General features: G+C 45.0%; 15 non-coding genes across 15 annotated transcripts; all 15 read right to left on the bottom strand.

Annotated features, from left to right (window-relative positions):
• Positions 1–2624: 2624 nt before the first annotated feature.
• On the bottom strand, positions 2625–2707 carry trnal-cag (transfer RNA leucine (anticodon CAG)). Its single transcript has one exon. It is a non-coding gene; the product is annotated as a tRNA-Leu (tRNA).
• Positions 2708–4063: 1356 nt separating this feature from the next.
• Positions 4064–4146, bottom strand: trnal-cag (transfer RNA leucine (anticodon CAG)). The gene has a single exon. It is a non-coding gene; the product is annotated as a tRNA-Leu (tRNA).
• An 877-nt stretch (positions 4147–5023) lies between these two features.
• On the bottom strand, positions 5024–5106 carry trnal-cag (transfer RNA leucine (anticodon CAG)). The gene has a single exon. It is a non-coding gene; the product is annotated as a tRNA-Leu (tRNA).
• A 396-nt stretch (positions 5107–5502) lies between these two features.
• Positions 5503–5585, bottom strand: trnal-cag (transfer RNA leucine (anticodon CAG)). Its single transcript has one exon. It is a non-coding gene; the product is annotated as a tRNA-Leu (tRNA).
• A 396-nt stretch (positions 5586–5981) lies between these two features.
• trnal-cag (transfer RNA leucine (anticodon CAG)) lies at positions 5982–6064 on the bottom strand. The gene has a single exon. It is a non-coding gene; the product is annotated as a tRNA-Leu (tRNA).
• A 2794-nt stretch (positions 6065–8858) lies between these two features.
• On the bottom strand, positions 8859–8941 carry trnal-cag (transfer RNA leucine (anticodon CAG)). The gene has a single exon. It is a non-coding gene; the product is annotated as a tRNA-Leu (tRNA).
• Positions 8942–9337: 396 nt separating this feature from the next.
• On the bottom strand, positions 9338–9420 carry trnal-cag (transfer RNA leucine (anticodon CAG)). Its single transcript has one exon. It is a non-coding gene; the product is annotated as a tRNA-Leu (tRNA).
• An 875-nt stretch (positions 9421–10295) lies between these two features.
• trnal-cag (transfer RNA leucine (anticodon CAG)) lies at positions 10296–10378 on the bottom strand. Its single transcript has one exon. It is a non-coding gene; the product is annotated as a tRNA-Leu (tRNA).
• An 877-nt stretch (positions 10379–11255) lies between these two features.
• On the bottom strand, positions 11256–11338 carry trnal-cag (transfer RNA leucine (anticodon CAG)). Its single transcript has one exon. It is a non-coding gene; the product is annotated as a tRNA-Leu (tRNA).
• Positions 11339–12213: 875 nt separating this feature from the next.
• On the bottom strand, positions 12214–12296 carry trnal-cag (transfer RNA leucine (anticodon CAG)). The gene has a single exon. It is a non-coding gene; the product is annotated as a tRNA-Leu (tRNA).
• Positions 12297–12693: 397 nt separating this feature from the next.
• On the bottom strand, positions 12694–12776 carry trnal-cag (transfer RNA leucine (anticodon CAG)). The gene has a single exon. It is a non-coding gene; the product is annotated as a tRNA-Leu (tRNA).
• An 875-nt stretch (positions 12777–13651) lies between these two features.
• trnal-cag (transfer RNA leucine (anticodon CAG)) lies at positions 13652–13734 on the bottom strand. Its single transcript has one exon. It is a non-coding gene; the product is annotated as a tRNA-Leu (tRNA).
• A 1355-nt stretch (positions 13735–15089) lies between these two features.
• On the bottom strand, positions 15090–15172 carry trnal-cag (transfer RNA leucine (anticodon CAG)). The gene has a single exon. It is a non-coding gene; the product is annotated as a tRNA-Leu (tRNA).
• A 396-nt stretch (positions 15173–15568) lies between these two features.
• trnal-caa (transfer RNA leucine (anticodon CAA)) lies at positions 15569–15651 on the bottom strand. The gene has a single exon. It is a non-coding gene; the product is annotated as a tRNA-Leu (tRNA).
• Positions 15652–16048: 397 nt separating this feature from the next.
• Positions 16049–16131, bottom strand: trnal-cag (transfer RNA leucine (anticodon CAG)). The gene has a single exon. It is a non-coding gene; the product is annotated as a tRNA-Leu (tRNA).
• Positions 16132–17372: the final 1241 nt, after the last annotated feature.

Below are 17372 nucleotides of genomic sequence, written 5' to 3'. Positions count from 1 at the left end.
GAGGAATTTAAAGCCAAACCTCCCGGAAACAATGCACACTTACGGCAGCGCCATCCTGACAGACAGATGTCGGAGTCCAGGTTACAATGACTGGGTTATTTCACTCAGAAACTTGTAATGTAAATATCCAATAACATTTAAAGAAGTGCTTACTTAGCCACTTAGGAAAACTGCGTAGCATGGTAGCGGCCCAAGCTGAAGTGATATTTCTGCTGATCAAAATTGCATGTCAGAAGTGGGATTCGAACCCACGCCTCCAGGGGAGACTGCGACCTGAACGCAGCGCCTTAGACCGCGCAGCCATCCTGACCCTAGCTACTACCTTTTCGGCAACAATGCATTTGATACGGTCAACTCAAAGTCCTAAGACATTTATACAAGTGATTAGTAAGCCAATTAACAATCACGCTAAGCTTGCCCTGAGGGTTGCCCTCCCAAGCAAATCCTAGCTTTTAAACTATCAGCAAAGTATGTCAGATGAGGAATTTAAAGCCAAACCTCCCGGAAACAATGCACACTTACGGCAGCGCCATCCTGACAGACAGATGTCGGAGTCCAGGTTACAATGACTGGGTTATTTCACTCAGAAACTTGTAATGTAAATATCCAATAACATTTAAAAAAGTGCTTACTTAGCCACTCAGGAAAACTGGGCAGCATGGAAGCGGAACCAAGCTGAAGTGATATTTCTACTGATCAAAATTGCATGTCAGAAGTGGGATACGAACCCACGCCTCCAGGGGAGACTGTGACCTGAACGCAGCGCCTTAGACCGCTCGGCCATCCTGACCCTAGCTACTAGCTTTTCGGCAACAATGCATTTGATACGGTCAACTCAAAGTCCTAAGACATTTATACAAGTGATTAGTTAGCCAATTAACAATCATGATAAGCTTGCCCTGAGGGTTGCCCTCCCAAGCAAATCCTAGCTTTTAAACTATCAGCAAAGTATGTCAGATGAGGAATTTAAAGCCAAACCTCCCGGAAACAATGCACACTTACGGCAGCGCCATCCTGACAGACAGATGTCGGAGTCCAGGTTACAATGACTGGGTTATTTCACTCAGAAACTTGTAATGTAAATATCCAATAACATTTAAAGAAGTGCTTACTTAGCCACTTAAGAAAACTGTGTAGCATGGTAGCGGCCCAAGCTGAAGTGATATTTCTGCTGATCAAAATTGCATGTCAGAAGAGGGATTCGAACCCACGCCTCCAGGGGAGACTGCAATCTGAACGCAGCGCCTTAGACCGCTCGGCCATCCTGACCCTAGCTACTAGCTTTTCGGCAACAATGCATTTGATACGGTCAACTCAAAGTCCTAAGACATTTATACAAGTGATTAGTTAGCCAATTAACAATCATGATAAGCTTGCCCTGAGGGTTGCCCTCCCAAGCAAATCCTAGCTTTTAAACTATCAGCAAAGTATGTCAGATGAGGAATTTAAAGCCAAACCTCCCGGAAACAATGCACACTTACGGCAGCGCCATCCTGACAGACAGATGTCGGAGTCCAGGTTACAATGACTGGGTTATTTCACTCAGAAACTTGTAATGTAAATATCCAATAACATTTAAAGAAGTGCTTACTTAGCCACTTAAGAAAACTGCGTAGCATGGTAGCGGCCCAAGCTGAAGTGATATTTCTGCTGATCAAAATTGCATGTCAGAAGTGGGATTCGAACCCACGCCTCCAGGGGAGACTGCAATCTGAACGCAGCACCTTAGACCGCTTGGCCACCCTGACCCTAGCTACTTGCTTTTCGGCTATAATGCATTTGATACGGTTAACTCAAAGTCCTAAGACATTTATACAAGTGATTAGTTAGCCAATTGACAAACATGCTAAGCTTGCCCTGAGGGTTGCCCTCCCAAGCAAATCCTAGCTTTTAACCTATCAGCAAAGTATGTCAGATGAGGAATTTAAAGCCAAACCTCCCGGAAACAATGCACACTTACGGCAGCGCCATCCTGACAGACAGATGTCGGAGTCCAGGTTACAATGACGGGGTTATTTCACTCAGGAACTTGTAATGTAAATATCCAATAACATTTAAGGATGTGCTTAGTTAGCCACTCAGGAAAACTGGGCAGCATGGAAGCGGAACCAAGCTGAAGTGATATTTCTACTGATCAAAATTGCATGTCAGATGTGGGATTCGAACCCACGCCTCCAGGGGAGACTGCAACCTGAACGCAGCGCCTTAGACCGCTCGGCCATCCTGACCCTAGCTACTAGCTTTTCGGCAACAATGCATTTGATACGGTCAACTCAAAGTCCTAAGACATTTATACAAGTGATTAGTTAGCCAATTAACAATCATGCTAAGCTTGCCCTGAGGGTTGCCCTCCCAAGCAAATCCTAGCTTTTAAACTATCAGCAAAGTATGTCAGATGAGGAATTTAAAGCCAAACCTCCCGGAAACAATGCACACTTACGGCAGCGCCATCCTGACAGACAGATGTCGGAGTCCAGGTTACAATGACTCGATTATTTCACTCAGAAACTTGTAATGTAAATATCCAATAACATTTAAAGAAGTGCTTACTTAGCCACTTAGGAAAACTGCGTAGCATGGTAGCGGCCCAAGCTGAAGTGATATTTCTGCTGATCAAAATTGCATGTCAGAAGTGGGATTCGAACCCACGCCTCCAGGGGAGACTGCGACCTGAACGCAGCGCCTTAGACCGCTCGGCCATCCTGACCCTAGCTACTAGCTTTTCGGCAACAATGCATTTGATACGGTCAACTCAAAGTCCTAAGACATTTATACAAGTGATTAGTTAGCCAATTAACAATCATGCTAAGCTTGCCCTGAGGGTTGCCCTCCCAAGCAAATCCTAGCTTTTAAACTATCAGCAAAGTATGTCAGATGAGGAATTTAAAGCCAAACCTCCCGGAAACAATGCACACTTACGGCAGCGCCATCCTGACAGACAGATGTCGGAGTCCAGGTTACAATGACTGGGTTATTTCACTCAGAAACTTGTAATGTAAATATCCAATAACATTTAAAGAAGTGCTTACTTAGCCACTCAGGAAAACTGGGCAGCATGGAAGCGGAAACAAGCTGAAGTGATATTTCTGCTGATCAAAATTGCATGTCAGAAGTGGGATTCTAACCCACGCCTCCAGGGGAGACTGTAATCTGAACGCAGCACCTTAGACCGCTTGGCCACCCTGACCCTAGCTACTTGCTTTTCGGCTATAATGCATTTGATACGGTTAACTCAAAGTCCTAAGACATTTATACAAGTGATTAGTTAGCCAATTGACAAACATGCTAAGCTTGCCCTGAGGGTTGCCCTCCCAAGCAAATCCTAGCTTTTAACCTATCAGCAAAGTATGTCAGATGAGGAATTTAAAGCCAAACCTCCCAGAAACAATGCACACTTACGGCAGCGCCATCCTGACAGACAGATGTCGGAGTCCAGGTTACAATGACGGGGTTATTTCACTCAGGAACTTGTAATGTAAATATCCAATAACATTTAAGGATGTGCTTAGTTAGCCACTCAGGAAAACTGGGCAGCATGGAAGCGGAACCAAGCTGAAGTGATATTTCTACTGATCAAAATTGCATGTCAGATGTGGGATTCGAACCCACGCCTCCAGGGGAGACTGCAACCTGAACGCAGCGCCTTAGACCGCTCGGCCATCCTGACCCTAGCTACTAGCTTTTCGGCAACAATGCATTTGATACGGTCAACTCAAAGTCCTAAGACATTTATACAAGTGATTAGTTAGCCAATTAACAATCATGCTAAGCTTGCCCTGAGGGTTGCCCTCCCAAGCAAATCCTAGCTTTTAAACTATCAGCAAAGTATGTCAGATGAGGAATTTAAAGCCAAACCTCCCGGAAACAATGCACACTTACGGCAGCGCCATCCTGACAGACAGATGTCGGAGTCCAGGTTACAATGACTCTATTATTTCACTCAGAAACTTGTAATGTAAATATCCAATAACATTTAAAGAAGTGCTTACTTAGCCACTTAGGAAAACTGCGTAGCATGGTAGCGGCCCAAGCTGAAGTGATATTTCTGCTGATCAAAATTGCATGTCAGAAGTGGGATTCGAACCCACGCCTCCAGGGGAGACTGCGACCTGAACGCAGCGCCTTAGACCGCTCGGCCATCCTGACCCTAGCTACTAGCTTTTCGGCAACAATGCATTTGATACGGTCAACTCAAAGTCCTAAGACATTTATACAAGTGATTAGTTAGCCAATTAACAATCATGCTAAGCTTGCCCTGAGGGTTGCCCTCCCAAGCAAATCCTAGCTTTTAAACTATCAGCAAAGTATGTCAGATGAGGAATTTAAAGCCAAACCTCCCGGAAACAATGCACACTTACGGCAGCGCCATCCTGACAGACAGATGTCGGAGTCCAGGTTACAATGACTGGGTTATTTCACTCAGAAACTTGTAATGTAAATATCCAATAACATTTAAAGAAGTGCTTACTTAGCCACTCAGGAAAACTGGGCAGCATGGAAGCGGAAACAAGCTGAAGTGATATTTCTGCTGATCAAAATTGCATGTCAGAAGTGGGATTCTAACCCACGCCTCCAGGGGAGACTGCAATCTGAACGCAGCACCTTAGACCGCTTGGCCACCCTGACCCTAGCTACTTGCTTTTCGGCTATAATGCATTTGATACGGTTAACTCAAAGTCCTAAGACATTTATACAAGTGATTAGTTAGCCAATTGACAAACATGCTAAGCTTGCCCTGAGGGTTGCCCTCCCAAGCAAATCCTAGCTTTTAACCTATCAGCAAAGTATGTCAGATGAGGAATTTAAAGCCAAACCTCCCGGAAACAATGCACACTTACGGCAGCGCCATCCTGACAGACAGATGTAGGAGTCCAGGTTACAATGACGGGGTTATTTCACTCAGGAACTTGTAATGTAAATATCCAATAACATTTAAGGATGCGCTTACTTAGCCACTTAGGAAAACTGCGTAGCATGGAAGCGGAACCAAGCTGAAGTGATATTTCTACTGATCAAAATTGCATGTCAGAAGTGGGATTCGAACCCACGCCTCCAGGGGAGACTGCGACCTGAACGCAGCGCCTTAGACCGCTCGGCCATCCTGACCCTAGCTACTAGCTTTTCGGCAACAATGCATTTGATACGGTCAACTCAACGTCCTAAGACATTTATACAAGTGATTAGTTAGCCAATTAACAATCATGATAAGCTTGCCCTGAGGGTTGCCCTCCCAAGCAAATCCTAGCTTTTAAACTATCAGCAAAGTATGTCAGATGAGGAATTTAAAGCCAAACCTCCCGGAAACAATGCACACTTACGGCAGCGCCATCCTGACAGACAGATGTCGGAGTTCAGGTTACAATGACTGGGTTATTTCACTCAGAAACTTGTAATGTAAATATCCAATAACATTTAAAGAAGTGCTTACTTAGCCACTTAGGAAAACTGCGTAGCATGGTAGCGGCCCAAGCTGAAGTGATATTTCTGCTGATCAAAATTGCATGTCAGAAGTGGGATTCGAACCCACGCCTCCAGGGGAGACTGCGACCTGAACGCAGCGCCTTAGACCGCTCGGCCATCCTGACCCTAGCTACTAGCTTTTCGGCAACAATGCATTTGATACGGTCAACTCAAAGTCCTAAGACATTTATACAAGTGATTAGTTAGCCAATTAACAATCATGCTAAGCTTGCCCTGAGGGTTGCCCTCCCAAGCAAATCCTAGCTTTTAAACTATCAGCAAAGTATGTCAGATGAGGAATTTAAAGCCAAACCTCCCGGAAACAATGCACACTTACGGCAGCGCCATCCTGACAGACAGATGTCGGAGTCCAGGTTACAATGACTGGGTTATTTCACTCAGAAACTTGTAATGTAAATATCCAATAACATTTAAAGAAGTGCTTACTTAGCCACTTAGGAAAACTGCGTAGCATGGTAGCGGCCCAAGCTGAAGTGATATTTCTGCTGATCAAAATTGCATGTCAGAAGTGGGATTCGAACCCACGCCTCCAGGGGAGACTGCGATCTGAACGCAGCGCCTTAGACCGCTCGGCCATCCTGACCCTAGCTACTACCTTTTCGGCAACAATGCATTTGATACGGTCAACTCAAAGTCCTAAGACATTTATACAAGTGATTAGTAAGCCAATTAACAATCACGCTAAGCTTGCCCTGAGGGTTGCCCTCCCAAGCAAATCCTAGCTTTTAAACTATCAGCAAAGTATGTCAGATGAGGAATTTAAAGCCAAACCTCCCGGAAACAATGCACACTTACGGCAGCGCCATCCTGACAGACAGATGTCGGAGTCCAGGTTACAATGACTGGGTTATTTCACTCAGAAACTTGTAATGTAAATATCCAATAACATTTAAAAAAGTGCTTACTTAGCCACTCAGGAAAACTGGGCAGCATGGAAGCGGAACCAAGCTGAAGTGATATTTCTACTGATCAAAATCGCATGTCAGAAGTGGGATACGAACCCACGCCTCCAGGGGAGACTGTGACCTGAACGCAGCGCCTTAGACCGCTCGGCCATCCTGACCCTAGCTACTAGCTTTTCGGCAACAATGCATTTGATACGGTCAACTCAAAGTCCTAAGACATTTATACAAGTGATTAGTTAGCCAATTAACAATCATGATAAGCTTGCCCTGAGGGTTGCCCTCCCAAGCAAATCCTAGCTTTTAAACTATCAGCAAAGTATGTCAGATGAGGAATTTAAAGCCAAACCTCCCGGAAACAATGCACACTTACGGCAGCGCCATCCTGACAGACAGATGTCGGAGTCCAGGTTACAATGACTGGGTTATTTCACTCAGAAACTTGTAATGTAAATATCCAATAACATTTAAAGAAGTGCTTACTTAGCCACTTAAGAAAACTGTGTAGCATGGTAGCGGCCCAAGCTGAAGTGATATTTCTGCTGATCAAAATTGCATGTCAGAAGAGGGATTCGAACCCACGCCTCCAGGGGAGACTGCAATCTGAACGCAGCGCCTTAGACCGCTCGGCCATCCTGACCCTAGCTACTAGCTTTTCGGCAACAATGCATTTGATACGGTCAACTCAAAGTCCTAAGACATTTATACAAGTGATTAGTTAGCCAATTAACAATCATGATAAGCTTGCCCTGAGGGTTGCCCTCCCAAGCAAATCCTAGCTTTTAAACTATCAGCAAAGTATGTCAGATGAGGAATTTAAAGCCAAACCTCCCGGAAACAATGCACACTTACGGCAGCGCCATCCTGACAGACAGATGTCGGAGTCCAGGTTACAATGACTGGGTTATTTCACTCAGAAACTTGTAATGTAAATATCCAATAACATTTAAAGAAGTGCTTACTTAGCCACTTAAGAAAACTGCGTAGCATGGTAGCGGCCCAAGCTGAAGTGATATTTCTGCTGATCAAAATTGCATGTCAGAAGTGGGATTCGAACCCACGCCTCCAGGGGAGACTGCAATCTGAACGCAGCACCTTAGACCGCTTGGCCACCCTGACCCTAGCTACTTGCCTTTCGGCTATAATGCATTTGATACGGTTAACTCAAAGTCCTAAGACATTTATACAAGTGATTAGTTAGCCAATTGACAAACATGCTAAGCTTGCCCTGAGGGTTGCCCTCCCAAGCAAATCCTAGCTTTTAACCTATCAGCAAAGTATGTCAGATGAGGAATTTAAAGCCAAACCTCCCGGAAACAATGCACACTTACGGCAGCGCCATCCTGACAGACAGATGTCGGAGTCCAGGTTACAATGACGGGGTTATTTCACTCAGGAACTTGTAATGTAAATATCCAATAACATTTAAGGATGTGCTTAGTTAGCCACTCAGGAAAACTGGGCAGCATGGAAGCGGAACCAAGCTGAAGTGATATTTCTACTGATCAAAATTGCATGTCAGATGTGGGATTCGAACCCACGCCTCCAGGGGAGACTGCAACCTGAACGCAGCGCCTTAGACCGCTCGGCCATCCTGACCCTAGCTACTAGCTTTTCGGCAACAATGCATTTGATACGGTCAACACAAAGTCCTAAGACATTTATACAAGTGATTAGTTAGCCAATTAACAATCATGCTAAGCTTGCCCTGAGGGTTGCCCTCCCAAGCAAATCCTAGCTTTTAAACTATCAGCAAAGTATGTCAGATGAGGAATTTAAAGCCAAACCTCCCGGAAACAATGCACACTTACGGCAGCGCCATCCTGACAGACAGATGTCGGAGTCCAGGTTACAATGACTGGGTTATTTCACTCAGAAACTTGTAATGTAAATATCCAATAACATTTAAAGAAGTGCTTACTTAGCCACTTAGGAAAACTGCGTAGCATGGTAGCGGCCGAAGCTGAAGTGATATTTCTGCTGATCAAAATTGCATGTCAGAAGTGGGATTCGAACCCACGCCTCCAGGGGAGACTGCAATCTGAACGCAGCACCTTAGACCGCTTGGCCACCCTGACCCTAGCTACTTGCTTTTCGGCTATAATGCATTTGATACGGTTAACTCAAAGTCCTAAGACATTTATACAAGTGATTAGTTAGCCAATTGACAAACATGCTAAGCTTGCCCTGAGGGTTGCCCTCCCAAGCAAATCCTAGCTTTTAACCTATCAGCAAAGTATGTCAGATGAGGAATTTAAAGCCAAACCTCCCGGAAACAATGCACACTTACGGCAGCGCCATCCTGACAGACAGATGTCGGAGTCCAGGTTACAATGACGGGGTTATTTCACTCAGGAACTTGTAATGTAAATATCCAATAACATTTAAGGATGTGCTTAGTTAGCCATTCAGGAAAACTGGGCAGCATGGAAGCGGAACCAAGCTGAAGTGATATTTCTACTGATCAAAATTGCATGTCAGAAGTGGGATTCGAACCCACGCCTCCAGGGGAGACTGCGACCTGAACGCAGCGCCTTAGACCGCTCGGCCATCCTGACCCTAGCTACTTGCTTCTCGGCTATAATGCATTTGATACGGTTAACTCAAAGTCCTAAGACATTTACACAAGTGATTAGTTAGCCAATTAACAAACATGCTGAGCTTGCCCTGAGGGGTGCCCTCCCAAGCAAATCCTAGCTTTTAACCTATCAGCAAAGCATGTCAGATGAGGAATTTAAAGCCAAACCTCCCGGAAACAATGCACACTCACGGCAGCGCCATCCTGACAGACAGATGTCGGAGTCCAGGTTACAATGACGGGGTTATTTCACTAAGAAACTTGTAATGTAAATATCCAATAACATTTAAAGAAGTGCTTACTTAGCCACTTAGGAAAACTGCGTAGCATGGTAGCGGCCGAAGCTGAAGTGATATTTCTGCTGATCAAAATTGCATGTCAGAAGTGGGATTCGAACCCACGCCTCCAGGGGAGACTGTGACCTGAACGCAGCGCCTTAGACCGCTCGGCCATCCTGACCCTAGCTGCTAGCTTTTCGGCAACAATGCATTTGATACGGTCAACTCAAAGTCCTAAGACATTTATACAAGTGATTAGTTAGCCAATTAACAATCATGCTAAGCTTGCCCTGAGGGTTGCCCTCCCAAGCAAATCCTAGCTTTTAAACTATCAGCAAAGTATGTCAGATGAGGAATTTAAAGCCAAACCTCCCGGAAACAATGCACACTTACGGCAGCGCCATCCTGACAGACAGATGTCGGAGTCCAGGTTACAATGACTGGGTTATTTCACTCAGAAACTTGTAATGTAAATATCCAATAACATTTAAAGAAGTGCTTACTTAGCCACTTAGGAAAACTGCGTAGCATGGTAGCGGCCGAAGCTGAAGTGATATTTCTGCTGATCAAAATTGCATGTCAGAAGTGGGATTCGAACACACGCCTCCAGGGGAGACTGCTACCTGAACGCAGCACCTTAGACCGCTCGGCCATCCTGACCCTAGCTACTAGCTTTTCGGCAACAATGCATTTGATACGGTCAACTCAAAGTCCTAAGACATTTATACAAGTGATTAGTTAGCCAATTAACAATCATGATAAGCTTGCCCTGAGGGTTTCCCTCCCAAGCAAATCCTAGCTTTTAAACTATCAGCAAAGTATGTCAGATGAGGAATTTAAAGCCAAACCTCCCGGAAACAATGCACACTTACGGCAGCGCCATCCTGACAGACAGATGTCGGAGTCCAGGTTACAATGACTGGGTTATTTCACTCAGAAACTTGTAATGTAAATATCCAATAACATTTAAAGAAGTGCTTACTTAGCCACTTAGGAAAACTGCGTAGCATGGTAGCGGCCCAAGCTGAAGTGATATTTCTGCTGATCAAAATTGCATGTCAGAAGTGGGATTCGAACCCACGCCTCCAGGGGAGACTGCGACCTGAACGCAGCGCCTTAGACCGCTCGGCCATCCTGACCCTAGCTACTAGCTTTAAGGCAACAATGCATTTGATACGGTCAACTCAAAGTCCTAAGACATTTATACAAGTGATTAGTTAGCCAATTAACAATCATGCTAAGCTTGCCCTGAGGGTTGCCCTACCAAGCAAATCCTAGCTTTTAAACTATCAGCAAAGTATGTCAGATGAGGAATTTAAAGCCAAACCTCCCGGAAACAATGCACACTTATGGCAGCGCCATCCTGACAGACAGATGTCGGAGTCCAGGTTACAATGACTGGGTTATTTCACTCAGAAACTTGTAATGTAAATATCCAATAACATTTAAAGAAGTGCTTACTTAGCCACTCAGGAAAACTGGGCAGCATGGAAGCGGAAACAAGCTGAAGTGATATTTCTACTGATCAAAATTGCATGTCAGAAGTGGGATTTGAACCCACGCCTCCAGGGGAGACTGCAATCTGAACGCAGCACCTTAGACCGCTTGGCCACCCTGACCCTAGCTACTTGCTTTTCGGCTATAATGCATTTGATACGGTTAACTCAAAGTCCTAAGACATTTATACAAGTGATTAGTTAGCCAATTGACAAACATGCTAAGCTTGCCCTGAGGGTTGCCCTCCCAAGCAAATCCTAGCTTTTAACCTATCAGCAAAGTATGTCAGATGAGGAATTTAAAGCCAAACCTCCCGGAAACAATGCACACTTACGGCAGCGCCATCCTGACAGACAGATGTCGGAGTCCAGGTTACAATGACGGGGTTATTTCACTCAGGAACTTGTAATGTAAATATCCAATAACATTTAAGGATGTGCTTAGTTAGCCATTCAGGAAAACTGGGCAGCATGGAAGCGGAACCAAGCTGAAGTGATATTTCTACTGATCAAAATTGCATGTCAGAAGTGGGATTCGAACCCACGCCTCCAGGGGAGACTGCGACCTGAACGCAGCGCCTTAGACCGCTCGGCCATCCTGACCCTAGCTACTTGCTTCTCGGCTATAATGCATTTGATACGGTTAACTCAAAGTCCTAAGACATTTACACAAGTGATTAGTTAGCCAATTAACAAACATGCTGAGCTTGCCCTGAGGGGTGCCCTCCCAAGCAAATCCTAGCTTTTAACCTATCAGCAAAGTATGTCAGATGAGGAATTTAAAGCCAAACCTCCCGGAAACAATGCACACTTACGGCAGCGCCATCCTGACAGACAGATGTCGGAGTCCAGGTTACAATGACTGGGTTATTTCACTCAGAAACTTGTAATGTAAATATCCAATAACATTTAAAGAAGTGCTTACTTAGCCACTTAGGAAAACTGCGTAGCATGGTAGCGGCCGAAGCTGAAGTGATATTTCTGCTGATCAAAATTGCATGTCAGAAGTGGGATTCGAACCCACGCCTCCAGGGGAGACTGCTACCTGAACGCAGCACCTTAGACCGCTCGGCCATCCTGACCCTAGCTACCAGCTTTTCGGCAACAATGCATTTGATACGGTCAACTCAAAGTCCTAAGACATTTATACAAGTGATTAGTTAGCCAATTAACAATCATGATAAGCTTGCCCTGAGGGTTTCCCTCCCAAGCAAATCCTAGCTTTTAAACTATCAGCAAAGTATGTCAGATGAGGAATTTAAAGCCAAACCTCCCGGAAACAATGCACACTTACGGCAGCGCCATCCTGACAGACAGATGTCGGAGTCCAGGTTACAATGACTGGGTTATTTCACTCAGAAACTTGTAATGTAAATATCCAATAACATTTAAAGAAGTGCTTACTTAGCCACTTAGGAAAACTGCGTAGCATGGTAGCGGCCCAAGCTGAAGTGATATTTCTGCTGATCAAAATTGCATGTCAGAAGTGGGATTCGAACCCACGCCTCCAGGGGAGACTGCAACCTGAACGCAGCGCCTTAGACCGCTCGGCCATCCTGACCCTAGCTACTAGCTTTTCGGCAACAATACATTTGATACGGTCAACTCAAAGTCCTAAGACATTTATACAAGTGATTAGTTAGCCAATTAACAATCATGCTAAGCTTGCCCTGAGGGTTGCCCTACCAAGCAAATCCTAGCTTTTAAACTATCAGCAAAGCATGTCAGATGAGGAATTTAAAGCCAAACCTCCCGGAAACAATGCACACTTATGGCAGCGCCATCCTGACAGACAGATGTCGGAGTCCAGGTTACAATGACTGGGTTATTTCACTCAGAAACTTGTAATGTAAATATCCAATAACATTTAAAGAAGTGCTTACTTAGCCACTCAGGAAAACTGGGCAGCATGGAAGCGGAAACAAGCTGAAGTGATATTTCTACTGATCAAAATTGCATGTCAGAAGTGGGATTCGAACCCACGCCTCCAGGGGAGACTGCGACCTGAACGCAGCGCCTTAGACCGCTCGGCCATCCTGACCCTAGCTGCTAGCTTTTCGGCAACAATGCATTTGATACGGTCAACTCAAAGTCCTAAGACATTTATACAAGTGATTAGTTAGCCAATTAACAATCATGCTAAGCTTGCCCTGAGGGTTGCCCTCCCAAGCAAATCCTAGCTTTTAAACTATCAGCAAAGTATGTCAGATGAGGAATTTAAAGCCAAACCTCCCGGAAACAATGCACACTTACGGCAGCGCCATCCTGACAGACAGATGTCGGAGTCCAGGTTACAATGACTGGGTTATTTCACTCAGAAACTTGTAATGTAAATATCCAATAACATTTAAAGAAGTGCTTACTTAGCCACTTAGGAAAACTGCATAGCATGGTAGCGGCCGAAGCTGAAGTGATATTTCTGCTGATCAAAATTGCATGTCAGAAGTGGGATTCGAACCCACGCCTCCAGGGGAGACTGCTACCTGAACGCAGCACCTTAGACCGCTCGGCCATCCTGACCCTAGCTACTTGCTTTTCGGCTATAATGCATTTGATACGGTTAACTCAAAGTCCTAAGACATTTACACAAGTGATTAGTTAGCCAATTAACAAACATGCTAAGCTTGCCCTGAGGGGTGCCCTCCCAAGCAAATCCTAGCTTTTAACCTATCAGCAAAGCATGTCAGATGAGGAATTTAAAGCCAAACCTCCCGGAAACAATGCACACTCACGGCAGCGCCATCCTGACAGACAGATGTCGGAGTCTAGGTTACAATGACGGGGTTATTTCACTCAGAAACTTGTAATGTAAATATCCAATAACATTTAAAGAAGTGCTTACTTAGCCACTTAGGAAAACTGCGTAGCATGGTAGCGGCCGAAGCTGAAGTGATATTTCTGCTGATCAAAATTGCATGTCAGAAGTGGGATTCGAACCCACGCCTCCAGGGGAGACTGCGACCTGAACGCAGCGCCTTAGACCGCTCGGCCATCCTGACCCTAGCTACTAGCTTTTCGGCAACAATGCATTTGATACGGTCAACTCAAAGTCCTAAGACATTTATACAAGTGATTAGTTAGCCAATTAACAATCATGCTAAGCTTGCCCTGAGGGTTGCCCTCCCAAGCAAATCCTAGCTTTTAAACTATCAGCAAAGTATGTCAGATGAGGAATTTAAAGCCAAACCTCCCGGAAACAATGCACACTTACGGCAGCGCCATCCTGACAGACAGATGTCGGAGTCCAGGTTACAATGACTGGGTTATTTCACTCAGAAACTTGTAATGTAAATATCCAATAACATTTAAAGAAGTGCTTACTTAGCCACTTAGGAAAACTGCGTAGCATGGTAGCGGCCCAAGCTGAAGTGATATTTCTGCTGATCAAAATTGCATGTCAGAAGTGGGATTCGAACCCACGCCTCCAGGGGAGACTGCAATCTGAACACAGCACCTTAGACCGCTTGGCCACCCTGACCCTAGCTACTTGCTTTTCGGCTATAATGCATTTGATACGGTTAGCTCAAAGTCCTAAGACATTTATACAAGTGATTAGTTAGCCAATTGACAAACATGCTAAGCTTGCCCTGAGGGTTGCCCTCCCAAGCAAATCCTAGCTTTTAACCTATCAGCAAAGTATGTCAGATGAGGAATTTAAAACCAAACCTCCCGGAAACAATGCACACTTACGGCAGCGCCATCCTGACAGACAGATGTCGGAGTCCAGGTTACAATAACGGGGTTATTTCACTCAGGAACTTGTAATGTAAATATCCAATAACATTTAAGGATGTGCTTAGTTAGCCACTCAGGAAAACTGGGCAGCATGGAAGCGGAACCAAGCTGAAGTGATATTTCTACTGATCAAAATTGCATGTCAGAAGTGGCATTCGAACCCACGCCTCCAGGGGAGACTGCGATCTGAACGCAGCGCCTTACACCGCTCGGCCATCCTGACCCTAGCTACTTGCTTTTCGGCTATAATGCATTTGATACGGTTAACTCAAAGTCCTAAGACATTTACACAAGTGATTAGTTAGCCAATTAACAAACATGCTAAGCTTGCCCTGAGGGGTGCCCTCCCAAGGAAATCCTAGCTTTTAACCTATCAGCAAAGTATGTCAGATGAGGAATTTAAAGCCAAACCTCCCGGAAACAATGCACACTCACGGCAGCGCCATCCTGACAGACAGATGTCGGAGTCCAGGTTACAATGACGGGGTTATTTCACTCAGAAACTTGTAATGTAAATATCCAATAACATTTAAAGAAGTGCTTACTTAGCCACTTAGGAAAACTGCGTAGCATGGTAGCGGCCCAAGCTGAAGTGATATTTCTGCTGATCAAAATTGCATGTCAGAAGTGGGATTCGAACCCACGCCTCCAGGGGAGACTGCGACCTGAACGCAGCGCCTTAGACCGCTCGGCCATCCTGACCCTAGCTACTAGCTTTTCGGCAACAATGCATTTGATACGGTCAACTCAAAGTCCTAAGACATTTATACAAGTGATTAGTTAGCCAATTAACAATCATGCTAAGCTTGCCCTGAGGGTTGCCCTACCAAGCAAATCCTAGCTTTTAAACTATCAGCAAAGTATGTCAGATGAGGAATTTAAAGCCAAACCTCCCGGAAACAATGCACACTTACGGCAGCGCCATCCTGACAGACAGATGTCGGAGTCCAGGTTACAATGACTGGGTTATTTCACTCAGAAACTTGTAATGTAAATATCCAATAACATTTAAAGAAGTGCTTACTTAGCCACTTAGGAAAACTGCGTAGCATGGTAGCGGCCCAAGCTGAAGTGATATTTCTGCTGATCAAAATTGCATGTCAGAAGTGGGATTCGAACCCACGCCTCCAGGGGAGACTGCAATTTGAACGCAGCACCTTAGACCGCTTGGCCACCCTGACCCTAGCTACTTGCTTTTCGGCTATAATGCATTTGATACGGTTAACTCAAAGTCCTAAGACATTTATACAAGTGATTAGTTAGCCAATTGACAAACATGCTAAGCTTGCCCTGAGGGTTGCCCTCCCAAGCAAATCCTAGCTTTTAACCTATCAGCAAAGTATGTCAGATGAGGAATTTAAAGCCAAACCTCCCGGAAACAATGCACACTTAAGGCAGCACCATCCTGACAGACAGATGTCGGAGTCCAGGTTACAATGAGGGGGTTATTTCACTCAGGAACTTGTAATGTAAATATCCAATAACATTTAAGGATGTGCTTAGTTAGCCACTCAGGAAAACTGGGCAGCATGGAAGCGGAACCAAGCTGAAGTGATATTTCTACTGATCAAAATTGCATGTCAGAAGTGGGATTCGAACCCACGCCTCCAGGGGAGACTGCGACCTGAACGCAGCGCCTTAGACCACTCGGCCATCCTGACCCTAGCTACTTGCTTTTCGGCTATAATGCATTTGATACGGTTAACTCAAAGTCCTAAGACATTTACACAAGTGATTAGTTAGCCAATTAACAAACATGCTAAGCTTGCCCTGAGGGGTGCCCTCCCAAGCAACTCCTAGCTTTTAACCTATCAGCAAAGCATGTCAGATGAGGAATTTAAAGCCAAACCTCCCGGAAACAATGCACACTCACGGCAGCGCCATCCTGACAGACAGATGTCGGAGTCCAGGTTACAATGACGGGGTTATTTCACTCAGAAACTTGTAATGTAAATATCCAATAACATTTAAAAAAGTGCTTACTTAGCCACTCAGGAAAACTGGGCAGCATGGAAGCGGAACCAAGCTGAAGTGATATTTCTACTGATCAAAATCGCATGTCAGAAGTGGGATACGAACCCACGCCTCCAGGGGAGACTGTGACCTGAACGCAGCGCCTTAGACCGCTCGGCCATCCTGACCCTAGCTACTAGCTTTTCGGCAACAATGCATTTGATACGGTCAACTCAAAGTCCTAAGACATTTATACAAGTGATTAGTTAGCCAATTAACAATCATGATAAGCTTGCCCTGAGGGTTGCCCTCCCAAGCAAATCCTAGCTTTTAAACTATCAGCAAAGTATGTCAGATGAGGAATTTAAAGCCAAACCTCCCGGAAACAATGCACACTTACGGCAGCGCCATCCTGACAGACAGATGTCGGAGTCCAGGTTACAATGACTGGGTTATTTCACTCAGAAACTTGTAATGTAAATATCCAATAACATTTAAAGAAGTGCTTACTTAGCCACTTAAGAAAACTGTGTAGCATGGTAGCGGCCCAAGCTGAAGTGATATTTCTGCTGATCAAAATTGCATGTCAGAAGAGGGATTCGAACCCACGCCTCCAGGGGAGACTGCAATCTGAACGCAGCGCCTTAGACCGCTCGGCCATCCTGACCCTAGCTACTAGCTTTTCGGCAACAATGCATTTGATACGGTCAACTCAAAGTCCTAAGACATTTATACAAGTGATTAGTTAGCCAATTAACAATCATGATAAGCTTGCCCTGAGGGTTGCCCTCCCAAGCAAATCCTAGCTTTTAAACTATCAGCAAAGTATGTCAGATGAGGAATTTAAAGCCAAACCTCCCGGAAACAATGCACACTTACGGCAGCGCCATCCTGACAGACAGATGTCGGAGTCCAGGTTACAATGACTGGGTTATTTCACTCAGAAACT

This window comes from Salminus brasiliensis, chromosome 1 (assembly GCF_030463535.1).
Source record: "Salminus brasiliensis chromosome 1, fSalBra1.hap2, whole genome shotgun sequence".
NCBI classification, from domain to species: Eukaryota; Metazoa; Chordata; class Actinopteri; order Characiformes; family Bryconidae; genus Salminus; species Salminus brasiliensis.
This window is presented reverse-complemented; position numbering and strand designations above follow the sequence as displayed.